The 16685-nt window shown below is 38.5% G+C and overlaps 1 long non-coding RNA gene and 2 pseudogenes across 1 annotated transcript; 1 reads left to right on the forward strand and 2 right to left on the reverse strand.

Moving 5' to 3' along the window:
• Positions 1-409: 409 nt before the first annotated feature.
• LOC130496289 (beta-glucosidase 19-like) lies at positions 410-10057 on the reverse strand (annotated as a pseudogene).
• LOC130496290 (uncharacterized) lies at positions 4471-6942 on the reverse strand. The gene is made up of 3 exons (XR_008935400.1): positions 6364-6942; positions 5528-6140; positions 4471-5439 (listed from the first exon to the last, which is right to left on the reverse strand). It is a non-coding gene; the product is annotated as an uncharacterized LOC130496290 (long non-coding RNA).
• A 421-nt stretch (positions 10058-10478) lies between the features above and the next one.
• Positions 10479-12795, forward strand: LOC108829387 (jacalin-related lectin 36-like; annotated as a pseudogene).
• The last annotated feature ends 3890 nt before the right edge of the window (positions 12796-16685 follow it).

A 16685-nucleotide genomic window follows, 5' to 3' on the forward strand; every position in this document is an offset into this window, starting at 1 on the left:
TTAAATCGCTAGATCAAGCTCAAAGCATTTTATTAATCTTTTGAATAAATATTTAATTGACTTTAGAGTTGAAATTAGTTTTTTTTTTCTTTTTTTTGACCGCATTTTATTAACTTCGCTGGCGTTTCCATAATTCATACTCGCTTATGTTTAATACTACTCCACAAATTGCACCGGAAGTAAAAACTATACAGAGAAACGTGAGTACGTAGATATCTCTTCTTTATTTGGTGATTATCAGAATTATCAGATATTTAAGCTTGATTTCCAAGTGGATGTATGGCAACTTGAGTATCAGAGTATAATGAACTTGAACGGAATAGTAAGAACATGGAAATACTGATAATGACACGACTAGTACTCTACCAACATACATTTTGTAAGCATGAAAAAAGTTTTGGATTTCGGATTTTGAGCAACCGATGTACATATTTACATATTTTTGTAAACACACATGTTTGGGTATATTTACCCATTTTTCTTTATTGAAGACCACTTCTAACTACAGTGCACCATAAACTAAACAACATAAGAAGAACTCCAACACAAACTCATCCTTCTTTTATTGTCCCACGGGACTAAAGTTTTGACATCTTGTAGAGAACTTGACTTTAACTTAGAGCTCCTCGCTGAAGGTCGACTTGGATGATTTTTGTTTCAGACCCGGTTCGAGGAATTCAGTGAACCATTTTGCAGATTCTTTCTCCATGCGAGTCAAGTTGTTCTGGAAGTCGATGTAGTAGAGACCAAACCTAGCTGTGTACCCATCTTGCCACTCGAAGTTGTCCATTAACGACCACACGAAATAAGATGTAACGTTCACCTTATCGTCACTGCAAGATATATACAACAAGGATCATATATGTAAATGGAAAAACATGTATAGTTAAGCATCATTGCCTACCACAAATGATTTAATTGATCTCACCATATAGCCTGATGCAGGGCCAAAAGATGTCTCTGGTGATAGTATTTCCTGTTATGGTCATTGAGAGCAACGCTATGATCTGTATCTTTATCGCCAAGGTCTTCTCCATAGCCTATAAAACAGATTGCGAAAATTCAACAAATGTAATAAAAACAAGGTAATACATTTTATTCTGTGCTAATAAAGACATTTTAAATATAGAGAAAACCATTCTCAGTAATTATGATCTCAGGGTTGCCATATCTGTCTTTTATGTATTTTACAAGCTTCCTCAAACCCGCTGCGTATACAGCCATCTTAGCAGTGTTGGTTTACAAAATATAGAAGAAAGGAGATAAATAATTAAAACGTAATTTACAACGTCTAAAAAGGTTATTAAGAAGCAAATGCCTACCTGGCTACCAATCTTAACGGACCCATCAACAGTCTTGGCTGAACATGTAAAAAGAGCAAAAATAATTATTTATTGAATGAACAATATATATTATTCTTACCTGCATAGACTTCTTCACAAAATAATCATACCCACATAGATAATTAACACGTTGATAGTATTAGTATATAATAAAATTTCTCTATAATACGTGAACATAAATAAATCTTACGTTCAAACTCGACTAGAGAATCTGTAGCCCAAGATGGTTGTCGATGATCACGCTTTTCGCTTGCCTTTGCATAGAACGAACTCTAATAGTTTATTCCCACGAAGTCAGCAGAGCCTTTCAGTTTTGCCTTTTGGGCTTTTGTAAATCTGGGCAATCGAGCTCCGACCGCATCTTTCATACTTTGAGGATAATCACCGAAAGTTGTAGGATCCAAATGCCTGAAGAACATCGTAGGTATGTTTAAATATGTATAATGTATATACGTCGAGGATAAAAGAAAATTATGATCAACTATATGGATTTCTTTTCTTTTTACCAGCCCATGATGAAGTCAACTACACGGTCTACGGTACGTTGACCTCCCTCCACATCTTCTGGTTCAAACCAAGCCGGGCTATGAGCAATCCCGATTTTACCTCCTTTGCACTTTCAAGAATCTAAAAACAAAAAAAAATGAGAAAAAAAAATTCAGTTCTCTCGTCTTTTGTTTTGTTTTTACCTTTTCGCCCTTTCTGAAAACGTCAACTGCTTCAGCGTGACTGACGAGTAGATTATGACTAACGACATAAGCCTCGAATCCTGACCGTCCATCTTGGCAAAGATGTCCAAAGTCTTTGATATACGGAGAACAACGTCCAGGTGCTTTCTTCCCAACGTCGTAGCCTGAACGGCTAAAGACCCATGGCTCGTTGAACGTAATACAGTTTTTCACTTTGTCCCGTGGAACGTGAAGTTTGCGTACTCCACAAAGTCCGGTCTATATGTATTCGCAATTTAAGAAAAGAGTGTTACGGTATTGATGTTGTTTGCGTACATTAGAGAATGTAAATATGATTGAGAGACAAGCAAAAAGGCTTACACTACATGTTCGCTCAAAAAGCCACCGTACTCATCTTCCAAATCGGCGGGCATGTCCCAGTGGAAAACCGTTACTAGTGGTGTTAGGTCTGAAACAACAATGAAGAGTTAGTTTTTTTCCGTTACACTACGTTGAAACGATAAACTAAAATGAAGAAGATCGTGAGAACATATGAGACCATTTTTAAGAAGCTCGTCTATAAGGTCGTGGTAAAATTGAACTCCTTCTTTGCTTATTCCTTTCTCCATCCTCCCATCTGTTATATTAAACAATTTACAGCTGTTATTACAACTAATTGGGAATTTGTTACATATGAGACCTTTTTTTTCTTTTTTTTTTGAACTTACGGGGAAATATTCTTGGCCATGCAATGGATAGTCTAAAAGCATCAGTGTTCAGCTTTTTCATCAACTTGATATCCTCCTGTTGAAGGAGTTTTTTTTAGAGTTTTTTTTAGTCGGTCAAATACTCTCTCTGGCACGACCTCCGATGCAAACTGTTTGGAATGTCCTTGGTCACTCTTCCGGCGAGAATCCACCGGCGTTTGTCACTGGCGAACCCCCTCCCTCCCCCTGATCCCCCTGACCCAGCCTCACCCTTATCTCCTGTCAGCTTCCCTTCCCTAACTGATGCCGTCACCAAAACTGCCTCCAAAGCTTCCTCTCGAAGAGGACAGCATAAGGGCTCATCTCCTCCTACTACCACTGTCTTCCTCTCCTCTGAGAAGCAGCAGACAACTCCTACTACCTCTGAAACCATACCCATGGAAATAGAGAAACCAAACTCAACCTTATCCACAACTACTACTGTTCCTATTACTGTTCATAATTCTGGATCTGAAAAATCCAACACCCTTACCAATTTAGATGCCACTAAAGGCTACTCAATCCTTCCACCTTCAGCCTCCTCTCCTATTCAAACCAATAAAGCTTCCAGCCATCAACCACAAAACCCTATCCTTCCTATCCTCCCAAACCCTAATGAACCAATCCCCCCGTCTCCTGCCAACCAATCCCCCACTGCTAACCAATCGAACCTCACTACCCATAAACCTACACTAGTAGAGAAGCTTCGTGCGTCTGCTGACTTGTCGCTAAAGCGGCTTGCTCCAGTCACGTTAGCTCCCTCAGGAAGGCCGCGCATTGTTATCCCCGACGCTGTATTTGAGAAAGGAGCTGCTATTCACAAAGATTTCATCATATGCTACTTTAATGGTAAATCTCCACCCTTCAGTCAAATACAGAGTGTTTTCAACTACATGTGGGGAAAAGGCAAAAGACTTGAGATACACAACAACCCAATCAACCGTTCTGTTCTAGTGAGGATACAAAGTGATTACCTCAGGGCGAAGATCTTGGAGAAGAACATCTGGTATGTAGGAGACTCAATGTTTCACACGGCGCAATGGAACTCCACTCATTCATCGAGCACGCCTCCCCTAAAAGCCATAAAGATATGGGCACACCTCACTGGAGTACCACTGGATCTTAGGCATGACGAGGGGCTCAGTCTGGTGGCAGGACTGGTTGGAGAGCCTAAAGAGACAGATGAATTTACGAAAAGCTTAGTGAGTCTCACTGTCTCTCATGTGAAAGTCGAAGTTGATCTAACTGTCCCATTACCTCCGGTTGTTGAGTTTGAGAGACAAAGCGGCGAAGTAGTTGAAGTCTTAGTTCACTACCCTTGGGTCCCCCCGACTTGCTCTCATTGTCATGAGCTTGGTCACATTGTGAGGAACTGCTTAACCTACTCCCCTCCTGCCCCTCCTGTACCTGATACTGAAACCACAAAAACTCCGAGTAAAAATAGCCTTGCTCATCAGTCTGAAACTAATCCTAAAACCCCAAAAAAGCCACCCCAAAAAGCCACCTTACCTAAAACTGCCTTTACCCCTGCTAAAGCTGCCATGAAAAATCAAAAAACCCATCAAAAATACCAACCTGTAAACAAACCGTCCTCCTCCAAACCCCTGCCTAACCCTTTCTCCACTCCTGACCCTGTCCAAAAGCCTTCTTTGAAGCGGTCCCGCTCCTCTCCCACCCTCTCTCCTCCCATTTCCTTGACTGCTAACCCTTTTGCTCTCCTCAAACCACCTGACCCTGACTTATCCATTCAAAACCCTCACCCACTTCTTGATAACTCCTTCCCGCCTGATCCTAGAGGTGTCGCTCTCTCAGAGGACCCTCAAATCCCTCCCCAATGAGTGTCAAGCTCTTTTTTTGGAATGTCCGTGGCCTAAATGACCCGGGCAAGCATAAACCTTTTGTAGATTGGCTTAGAAGCCAAAAGCCCCTTTTTGGTGCCCTTCTTGAAACTCATATAAAAGAACCTTCTCTAGCCCCTATAATAACCAAGTTGTGCCCACAGTGGAAGTTCACCTCTAATCACCTATCTGACCCAGATGGCCGCATTGTTCTGATCTGGAAGGACCCTCTAGATGTTCGAATTCTGTTCCAGTCTAGCCAGCTCTTGACTTGCTCTATCACAATTCCAAACCAAGCTCCTCTCTATTACTCTGCTATATACGCTTCAAACCTGAGCGAGGAGAGAGTGGAGCTTTGGAGTGATCTTCTTCAAAACCAGACAACCTTTGCTCTTGACAACAGTAATTGGGTAGTTGGTGGAGATCTGAATCAGGTCCTGTTTCCTTTTGAGCACTCGAGCCCTGAGGTGGATCACACAAGTAGCCTCATGTTCCAATTGCAAGACTGTCTTCTGCAAGCAGGCTTATTCGACTTACGGTATTTGGGTCCCTGTCACACTTGGTCCAATAAGCAGCCTGAAACACCCATTGCCAAAAAGCTCGATAGGCTACTGGTAAACAACACCACTATCTCGTCTTATCCCCACGCAGTAGCCTCCTTCCTCCCTCCAGAAATGTCAGACCACTCCCCCTGTCTCCTTAACCTAGCCCTAAGCCTTCCCCAAGCTGGAACTTGCCCTTACCGTTTCCAAAACTACCTAACTAAGCACCCTGGGTTCGCCATGTTGATCAAAGAAGCCTGGATTCTGGCTGGAAGCGTATGCCAAACATTGTCTCAGTTGTGCTGGAAATTAAAACAGATAAAGAGTGAACTAAAGAAAATAAATAGAGAGAACTACTCAAACATTCAAGAGAGGGTTACTGAGACTCACCGTTTGCTTCAATGTTTGCAGGTACATGCGCTACAAGATCCGAGCACAACAACTTTTCAAGAGGAGAGGACCCTACATCAAAAGTGGGACTTCTTGAGGGAAATTGAGGAGCTTTACTTTAGACAAAAGTCTAGAATAAACTGGCTCAGAGCAGGGGACTTCAACACCACCTTCTTCCATAGGATATGCCAAGTGAGAGCAAGCTATAACGCCATTCGAGCCTTCCTAGACGGTTCTGGAGTATGGATAACAGACCCTATGGAGATGAGTAATTTGGCTGTGGCGCACTTCTGCTCAGTACTAGGCCCTGTGTATGTACCACCAAAAGTCATTTCCTCTCGCGACTGGTTCTGTAGCCTACTCAACTTCACCATCTCTCCTGCGCAGCGTACACAGATGATGTTAATTCCTTCACGAGATGAGATAAAATCGATGATGTTCAGGCTCAACCCGAATAAGGCACCTGGGCCTGATGGACTAACCTCAGGATTCTTTAAAGCATCATGGGACTCTCTTGGTGACGAAGTATCCAACGCCATCATCAATTTCTTTCAGACAGGGTTCATGCCTTCCTCTACGAATGCCACTATCCTCACTCTAGTTCCCAAATTTCCTGGAGCATCAAAGATAACAGAGTTTAGACCCATCTCATGTCTTAACACTATCTACAAAGTGATCTCAAGGCTACTGGTTAAGAAGCTAAAACCCATTCTGCCAACTCTTATACTCCCTTGCCAAACGGCTTTTGTGAAAGGGAGATTGCTGCTGGAGAATACTATCCTAGCTAGCGAGTTGATTAATGGGTATCATAAGAACAAGGGGACTAAGAGGATTACCATCAAAGTCGATATCGCGAAGGCATTTGACACTCTTTCATGGGACTTCCTTTTCTCATGCCTCCACGGATTAGGCCTTCCTGATACTTTCATTCACTGGCTAAGCTCCTGCATATGTAAAACAAGTTTTATGGTGGGCTACAACGGTACTGTTAATGGTTATTTCAAAGGTACAAGAGGGCTAAGACAGGGAGACCCCTTATCCCCTTACCTCTTTGTTATAGCGATGAATTGCCTCTCACATATGCTGAATAATGCTGCTTCCCACTCTGGTCTACGCTACCACTCCCAGTGCAAGAAGATAAAGCTTACACACTTGTCGTTTGCTGATGATCTACTAATCTTCACTGAAGGAAACATTGAATCAGTTCAATGTGTTCTCCAGGTGCTGCGTGAGTTTGAAGATAGGTCTGGCCTGGCTGTAAGTATGCAAAAAACGAGCTTCTTTGCATCAGGTTTGTCGGAAGATGAAATCAATACGATCCAAGCTTCTACAGGAATGGCATGTGGGAGTTTACCTTTTCGGTATCTTGGAGTACCCATGAACTCAAGGAAGCTGTCGCTGGCTAGCTCTGAACCGCTCCTCCACCAAATAAAGATGAGATTCTCCTCCTGGTCCACAAAAACACTATCCTTCTCAGGGCGACTTATGTTGATAAAAACGGTGATATCAGGAATTACTACCTTTTGGTGCTCCTCATTTGTACTCCCCAAAGCTTGTGTGGACAAAATCAACTCTATGTGCTCTGCGTTTCTCTGGAAAGGTAATCTCGAGGGCCATAACACAGCCAGAGTGGCATGGGAGACTGTGGTTAAGACAAAGGAACAAGGAGGCTTAGGAGTGAAAGACCTCCAAACTTGGAACAAAGCATGCTGTATGCGTCTCATATGGATGCTCTTCTTCCGACCGGACTCTGTTTGGGTATCCTGGTTTAAAGAAGTAATACTCAAAGGCTCAGTCAATAACTACTGGACTACTAACCCATCACAGAGCTACTCTTGGCTGGCAAACAGGTTATTGAAGATGAGGAAGGATGCTTACCCACTGATCAAATTGAGGATCCACAATGGTGAGAGTGGGAGATTCTGGTTTGACAATTGGAGCCCCTATGGGTGTCTCCACGACTATTTGGAAGGAGGAAGATCAAGACTGGGAATCCCCAAAAATGCAACACTAGCGTCTCTTCATCGAAATGGAACATGGAGATTACCTGCGGCAAGAACAGATCGTCAGTTGCAGGTTCTCTCCTATGTTACCACAATACAAATCGATGACGAGAAAGATGACTATATTTGGGAGATTAACGGAAACGTAACTGATCGTTTTTGTACTGGTGAGGTTTATCACTTACTAAGAGGTGAAGAGTCTGCTGTAAGCTGGGCTCAAGCGGTGTGGGCTTCTCGGACCATACCAAGACAGAGTTTTCATGCTTGGCTGCTTATCCTAAACAGAATCCCAACTCGAGATCGGTTGATACAGTGGGGCATCGACGTCTCCCCTCTGTGCCTTCTCTGCAATCAAGGAAATGAATCAAGAAATCATCTTTATTGGGACTGCAATTTTGGTTTCGACCTGTGGAAATTGGTTGCAAGCAGGTGCAGACTTACGCCCCAACGTGGATGGGAGAACTCCCTCACTCAGATGACATCTCTAACCTCATCGGTGTCCCTCCGGTCACTAACTCTTCTGGGATGGCAAGCGACACTCTACTGGATTTGGAATGAGAGGAACCAACGACTGCATGCAAACCGTTTCAGATCAATCGACTCCCTCTTCTCGATCATTGATCATCAGGTGAGGAATAAACTTCAAAGCTTCAGAGATACCAATCCAAGGAGATCATCTGAGATGATGCAACAGTGGCTCAGCTAGAGGTACAGATTTTCTCCCTCGGTTGATCGATCTACTGCCTCTCTCACTCTCCGTTCTGCGGTTCTTCGACTTCTCTTGATTGACTAACTATGGGCTGATAGATTATGTGGGCTTAGATAATATTGGGCTAAGGTTATTTTAATATGAGTTTTTATTGGGCTAGGCTCTATAACTAGTGCCTTTGGGCTATTGTAAACATTTTCATTCTCTTTTGCATTTTAAATTAAGAAGGCCAGTTACAAAAAATATCCTCCTGTTGAATTTCACGGTTACTAAACATAAGTTTACAAAGTAGAGATTTTAGATAGGACTGTAGAGGGAGATTACCCTGAAACGATGGTAGAAATCGACGGCCACTTCAGCATTGTGATTCTTAACTCTCTCTGCGCAGTTTCATATTAAGAAATGATATATGAGTAAGACTTTCTAATATTGGTCGAATTTTTTTTTTCAATTGTATCTCTGTTTGTCTTGTTAGATGCCAATGTTGACTATCTAGGTTTAATCTATAAGAATAAAATATTACTACACAAGCTAAAGTTTTTTGTATCAAGATCAGGATAAGGTCGAACAGAAAATATCTTGTTTATACAACAGCTTAAACAACAACAACACAACCACACCAGATTGAAACGACAAGATCAGAATTTAAGAGATGGAGACCGGTCATGCGCAGAAGGTCTATCTAAGAGGAACTTTAGTGAAGAGTTCTAATATCCAGTATAAAAATAAATAGAAAAACATGCAGTAGAACCTCTATAAAGATATTAATTACAAAAGTTCTTTTTAGCTTTTTTTCTATTTTTCTATTTTTGTTTATAAAATAAGAAAATATTTAATTTTACCATATATACATTATTTAAATTTTATAAATTTGACTTTTATATGGTTTTAGTGTATATGTTTATGTTTTATGTGATTTTAAATATAATTTTACTAAATATTATCAAAATATATTGAAATATTAAGAAAAATAGATGTATTTTCATTGTAAATATAAAACCAACAATATAATATTTAGTTTATACTTATATAGAAAATATATATTGATAGATTATTAATTTATGTTTTTAATGGAACTATATATTTAAATAGAAATTTAAAATATTATTATTTTATTATTTTATCAATTTGTATCATATTTTACAGTTGAACCGACGAAATTTATTAATTTATAGAGATTTTACCGTATTTAGTAGTAAATGTTGAGATATATTTATATATATATATATGTTCCGTAGTAGAAATAAATGGTAAAAGAGAGATATACGAGGAAATTTCTTGGTATAGATATCCCACAGGCTTGGTCCTCTGCAACCTTCATTTACTGCACCTTCAACCTATTTTCACAACATAGAACATTATATATTTAGTAATTACGTGGATTTAGAAAAGATATCTATTGAGTGTTGTTTGTTTATCAAATTTTAATTCAAGGGAAACTTTCAATAACTTCAAAAAATAAATACTTGACAAAGCAAATAATTGTATCCTGACTTGTCGGAAGCTTCTCTCCCTCTATATACCTGATAGGATGCGGTTGCGGTACCAAACATGAAGCCCTCCGAGAAACTTGCACGACTAAGGGCATCAGTCTTAGGGCAAACAGGTCCTTATTCGGCCCTGGTAGGAGAGCCGACAAGTGTTACGAGCAAAAGTAACCCCAAGAGAGGAAACTTCATTGTTGATATACTTTGTACTAGCTCACGAGTTTGTTTCTTAACAATTTTCTTTCAAACAGGGCAAGACTATGGTTAATGGAATCGATATGTAGAAGGGAAATATCTTCGTTTTTTATACGCATATATATAAGTAGCAACAGTCGAGTGATGAAATCCATGGCCGAAAGTTGTATTTGTAGGCCGCCAAGTGTCTTAATCACACTGTTACATGCACATTGAGATTTTTAATTGTCTCGTTCTCACTCTCACTGTTGCATGCACATTGATCATCTGTCTGTTGTTGTCTTCTTATTCTCTGGCCTAAGATTCGTAGGTGTATGTCAAATATTTCATACATCTGGATGTTAGGGCTGTGTATGATTCTTTAGAAGCACATGTGGATGCCAGTGTCTTTATTACACTGTTACATGCAAATTATATTTTTGAAGGCGAAGTGAATCTTTTCACTCTCACTGTTGCATCCACATTGATCATTTGTCTGTTGTTGTCTTCTCGTTATCCGGTCTAAGATTTGTATGTGTATGTCGAATATTTCTTACATCTGGCCTGTTGGGGTTAAGTGTATGAATTTTTAGAAGTACATGTGGAAATTAAGGTCAAGTGTTCGACTTTGAAGGGTTATAAGTGGATATTGCACGAACTTCAATAAGTGGAACAATCGTCACACAGAGTAACGTGTGATCTTTAGGACCACAAGCTTGGTTTTGAGTTATCTCCTATCTAAATGTGCATCTTTGTTTATAGTAAACGCACTTGCGTTCATCTTCATCATTCATCAGTACCACAGCAGCTCTCTTATCTCTTTCTATTATCTAAATATAAAATAAAACAGAGGCGTTCTCTCTTTCAAATGCTCGTAAATTAATGTCCATGTTTTCAGTTAGTTGCTATCTGTTATGAAAACGATATAAATTCTATCTGATATATATGTAAAAAGTACGTTAGGTATTATTCTATAGTGAAAAACTAACATTTGTTACTTGATGGTCAGATACAACAATGGCGGCCGCAACAATGTCTTGGGACGACGGGAAGCACATGAGGGTGAAGAGAGTTCAGGTTACATATGAAGATGTTATCAAGTCCATAGAGGCCGAGTACGATGACCAAAAGCCTAAGCGTCATGGCAATCCTGGCAAGAAATCTGACGGTGTTAGTACTCACCATCTTCACCATATAATTATATATATTCTATGTTTTAGTGATTTTAGTGTACTTTTAATAAACTGTATATTTTAAATTTTTGTAGGTGAGCTTGAGCCCTGACGAGTATATAACAGATGTTACTGGCTACTACAAAACTATGGGGGATGAAGATACTATAACGGCGTTGGCTTTTAAAACAAACAAAACCCAATATGGTCCTTAAGGAAACAAAACCCAGAACCAGTTCAGCATCCAGGCACCCAAAGATAACCAGATCGCTGGTTTTCAAGGGATTAGCAGCATTGTTCTCAATTCCATTGACGTCCATTTTGGTCCCTTACCGTCGTCTTCCCCTTCCCCGTCTGACTCCTCAACCCCATCGTACGCTAGTCAAGCAAACAAAGTGGATGCTCAAGGTGGAAAAGGAGAAACATCATGGGATGATGGTGCTCATGACCATGTAAGAAAAGTGTACGTTGGACAAGGCGAGTCTAGTGTCTCTTATGTCAAATTCGAGTATGAGAAGAACGGTAAAAAGGAAACACGCGAATACGGAAAGAAGACCTTGCTCGGAGCAGAAGTGGTTTGTGTTCATTTTATTTGTCATAACTAGGAAGTATGAATCCATTTAGACTTTAATGAAAAGTAACCTATTTGAAATCTTTTTATAGTTTGAGATTGATCCAGACAACTACATCACATCAGTTGAGGTGCAATCCGACAGGATCTTTGGGCAAGACACAGATGTTATCACCTGCTTAATCTTCAAAACAGCTAAGGGGAAAACTTCACCGCCCTTTGGACTCGAGGGTGCGCAGAAATATGAACTCAAGGACAAGAATGGTGGAAAACTTGTAGGATTCCATGGACGAGCATGCGAAGTTCTTCATGCTCTAGGAGCATATTTTGCTCCTTCGTCAAGTACTTCTTTGGGCGGTCCTACTTCTTCGAGCACTCAGCCAGCTGGATCAGCTGCCGGTGCCAAATACTAGAGGCAAAAGGTGGTAATGCGGGAAACCCATGGGACGATGGTCCTCATGATGGTGTTAAAAAAGTGTACGTAGGTCAAGGCGAGTCAGGGGTATCGTATGTCAAGTTCGTCTATGAGAAGGATCTAAGGAGGTCACCGGAAATGATCATGGAAAAAGGACACTACTTGCACCTGAAGAGGTTAAATATATAAATACAAGATAATCATTTAGCTTTAAAGATGCAATATCTTTTTTAAAAATGTTTTCACGTTAAATCTTGTGTTTACTTTTTTTTTTTTGCAGTTCGTGCTTGATCCAAACAAATATATAACCGCTGTGGAGATTAACTACGACAACATATTTGGAACTGAATCTGAAATCATAACGCTGCTTAGGTTCACGACAAACAAGCGAACCTCTCCGCCTTTTGGACTTGAAGGTGCTAAAAGTGTCCTACTCAAACAAGACGGCCACAAGATCGTTGGGTTCCATGGCAAAGCAGGTGCTGACATACTTCACCAAGTTGGAGTCCATGTCAAGCCCATCTCCAAGTGATCTGAGAATGTCTTCTCTTATGTCCCAATGTAATAAAGATGAGCTATATGTCTATAAAGAAAGCTCTCCTTTAGAAATTGTCATTGTACGTGTGTAACGGTAAGCGAAAGGTTTGAATAAGGTATTTCCACTTACTGTGCTTGTGTGTTCCAGTGTCTCTTTGTGTTGTAATGGAGTTGTAGCAATGTTTATAAGATGTATAAAATCTTGGCTGCGTTGTTATGTTCGTAAATTTCTTGATGTTGTGAGATTTAAACCAGGTTTTATGTATAATTTCAGAAATTATGTAGCGGATCATAATATGGGTTTGTGTTGGCACGAAATATATAAGAATCAAAAAACTAAACTAACTCAGTATTAGTCGGTTAAGTATGCTTAACTGACCGATTTAACATTCTGTTATTCGGTTTAATAGTTTGTTACACTATCTTCTTTATATGAAACCACTATAAGAAGAGTGATTGTAGATCATCGAACTAATTAGAAATAAAAAAAAACTTCAAAAAAACTTTTATCGATTATTCATCTTCTCTAATATGATATCGGAGCTTTGTTTCTTCGATCAACTCATCATCAATATTCGTGATGGTTTCCATAAAGATGAGTTAGGCATTGCGGTAAATCTTTCGAGGTGATCTCCTTTCACATCATCACCAAACATGCAGGAAGCTACTCCAATTCAATAACTTCTAGTGTTTCCAACGTTTCCTTCAGTTCCACAAGCTTCGTCGTATCCTCCAATCCAATAACCTATAGACAACAATCTATAGACAAATAGGTTGAAAAACGTACAAGTAGGGAAAACAGTAGAATTGGATATTTACATATGAATCTTTTATATATTATGTATTTACTTAACACGTTCTTTTAAGATGGTGGAACTTTGGTGATACCAATCTTGTCTTGTAAAATCTGAAATTTAGTCTTTGGAAGCGGTTTTGTTAAGCCATATGCTAGCTGATCACGTGTAGACACATGCGTAAGCCGAAGAACATGGTTCTGGATTTTTCCGCGAACAAATGATGTAAAGTGCAATATGTTTCATACGTGAGTGGAAAACATGATTTTTACACAGGTATGTGGCGCCTATATTGTCGCAGTAGACGGTCGGGGAGGAAGGGAGTACAACACCGAGTTCTTTGAGTACAGAGAAAATCCATCTGATCTCAGCCGCAATGTTAGATACATCTCTCGACGTTTTTAGTTCCCTTCTAATATAGTTAGTATTGTGTTGTAAACAGGTTAAATGTAGAATACCAAAAAAAACTATATAGATGTACACTCTAGATTCCAGATAACTTAAATGTTTGTACAAAATGTAATTCTTAAATTTGAATCATCTCAAGCTTCTTGGAAGGTTTCCATGAAGATATGAAACGCAAGAGCATTTAGTCCCTGCAATAGAAACTTGTAGAACCTTGTTAAGCTTTTCTGATCATAAGATATTATGGTGAAACATGGGACTGTATAAGTTTTTTTCTCTTTAGCAAAAAATTTAAGTTCACAGAAATTTAAGATCCACAAAAGAACATATGTTGGGATTATGTTCAGAGGCGGACCCACATAGAGAGGGGTGGAGTCACTTTGCCATCACAAATATATGATAATTTTTTATTTTTTATGTGAAATTGCTAAATGATATGTAGCTCAGTTGATAAAATCATGTGGTTGAACCCCCAAAATAACCTGTGTTCGACCCACACTGTTAACATTTTTATATTTTGACCCCAGAAATAATTTTTCCTGGGTCTGCTCCTGATTATGTTTACTAACTTTCTTGTAATTTAGATGGTTGCATGAATTAGTACTATAGGCCATTGTGTGTTTTGTCTATAGACATAATAATGATAGCTCACAGACATATTCCTCTTTCGTCGGAAAAACTTTTTTTTTCTCTCCCAGACATTGTGTAACCTTTTATGGTCAAGTTGTAATGAATAAGATTCCTCAAAACATTTCGTCAGAAGGCAGAAAAGATTTATTTGAATTTGTTTCACTGCACTTCTAGATTGTCTCTAGACTAGACACTCTCATGTGTTGACGTAAATACACTATGATAAAAAAGAAGAGGACATTTTAAGTTTTGAATTTGTGGTTGGTGAGCAATTATTATACAATGTTAAACGAATATGAAAGGTAGTAAATAAAAATAGATAACCAATAGAAAAGAAAAAGAGAGAAGGCACAATGTGGGAAGGAAGTTCAACGAGAAGATCACTTAGATTTGGTCGGCAAATTACTTTTCTCTCTGAAACTCATAAATACACAAAAACACTTTGGCCCCTACCTTTACGTACCCATTTTTCTTATCTTTCATCCCCACAACTTTAGTTATCTTCGAACTCACCCTTTCCATATTTAAAGTATGATTAATTCCAGTCTTTTACCCGAGACTATTAACTTATGATTTTTACATTTTTTTTACATTTTTGACTAAAAATAGCTCTTATATCTTTTATTTAAAAAATGGTTCTTAGTTTTTCCTAGATAAAATCTAATTTTTTTACATTTTTTGACTAAGAAATTGCTCTTATATTTTTTATTTAAGAAATAGTTCTTAGTTTTTTCTAGATAAAATCTAATTTTTTATATTTTTCGACTAAAAATTACTCATATATTTCTTATTTAAAAAATGGTTCTTAGTTTTTTAGATAATCTTAAGAAAAGCTAAAAACTCAGTTAAGAGATCAGAATTAATATTCTTAATGTTTTCTTTTTTCTTTTTCTTTTTTAAAAAAGAATTATTCTAATATATTTTGTACATTTTCCTCTCATTGGGTTGCATGTCTACTTTGATCTTATACCCCCAAAAAAAAGTCTACTTTGATCTTTATAATCTTCGTGGTCTAGAGTTCGAGAGGGAAAGAGACGTACACGTTTCAAAGTGCGAGTAATTATTTAGTTAACAACATAACATCGAACGAATATGTAATAACGCGTAATGCCCCACTGTCCACAGCTAATGAGTTATGCATGCCCGTTTTTCGGTCCGTGGATCCTATTCCGTTTGACGGTCGGTTCGTTAATTTTTTTAATGTTCGAAATTACGTCTGACGGTCGGTTCGTTAATTTTTTTTAATGTTCGAAATCATTATTTACTGACCTTGTAATCATCACCCGACCTTTCTCCAGTGTTTTGGTCTCATTTTATACGGTATCGAAAATCATTTCTCGATATGTCATTCTTCTTTTCACTATTCCAGTCCAAACACGTTTAATTCTGGAATTCTAAATGGATGTGTGACGGAAAAGGTAAACCAACTTTAATAATTTAGGTAACCAAATCAATTCTTTTAAGCTTTTTCAAATATCACAACCCAGAATGTTACGTAAAAACTCTCATACTAAGGCATCGGTTTGCAAGTTGAGAATTCTTTCACCACTGTATCAAGACTCCCATACTATATCACACTTTTAGTGACCCCTTCCATTAACGTATGTATATTCTTGTTGGTGGAAGTAACTTCTTAAAAACATTAGTTAAAGACTTCAATATATAAAAAGGTTATCAAATATCGACTGATATCCGTTTATCGTCAATTTGGCTTGAAGGTTGGAAGTTGGTATTAAGTTAATAACCGAACCCAAACTAATTTAAACCAATATATCCAGCCTACAATATCTTTATTGGTCTAACATAAACCAATTCTGTGAACGAAATGCATTAACTTGGCTAATTATTGGCACTTGATTTGAAAAATTTTCAACTCTAATTGGTCTACGTTTGCTTTTAGTTTTTGAAGGAAGCGAAAAAGCATATTTTAGGAAAACAGAATTTTTAAGAAACTTGACTTTAGGATTGTAAAGTATTGTCTCGTTTTGTAAAACGTCAACAAAGTAAACTTAACGAATCTCTCTTTTAGCTGGATTTTCTTAAAACATTGATCCTAAGACAGTATATGTCTTGCTTTACATTTTTATTATATTTTAGTGTAACAAAAGTTCATTATTCAGTGCATACAGTGAAAAAACTCACACATGCAATGCAGAACATAGAGCGGCTAAAATAGAGATCGAAAGTCACCTCTCATTTCGTGTTATTCACATATACTAACTCCAATAAAGAAGCTAAAACTTGCTAAACCCATAATACAC

This window comes from Raphanus sativus, chromosome 6 (assembly GCF_000801105.2).
Source record: "Raphanus sativus cultivar WK10039 chromosome 6, ASM80110v3, whole genome shotgun sequence".
NCBI classification, from domain to species: Eukaryota; Viridiplantae; Streptophyta; class Magnoliopsida; order Brassicales; family Brassicaceae; genus Raphanus; species Raphanus sativus.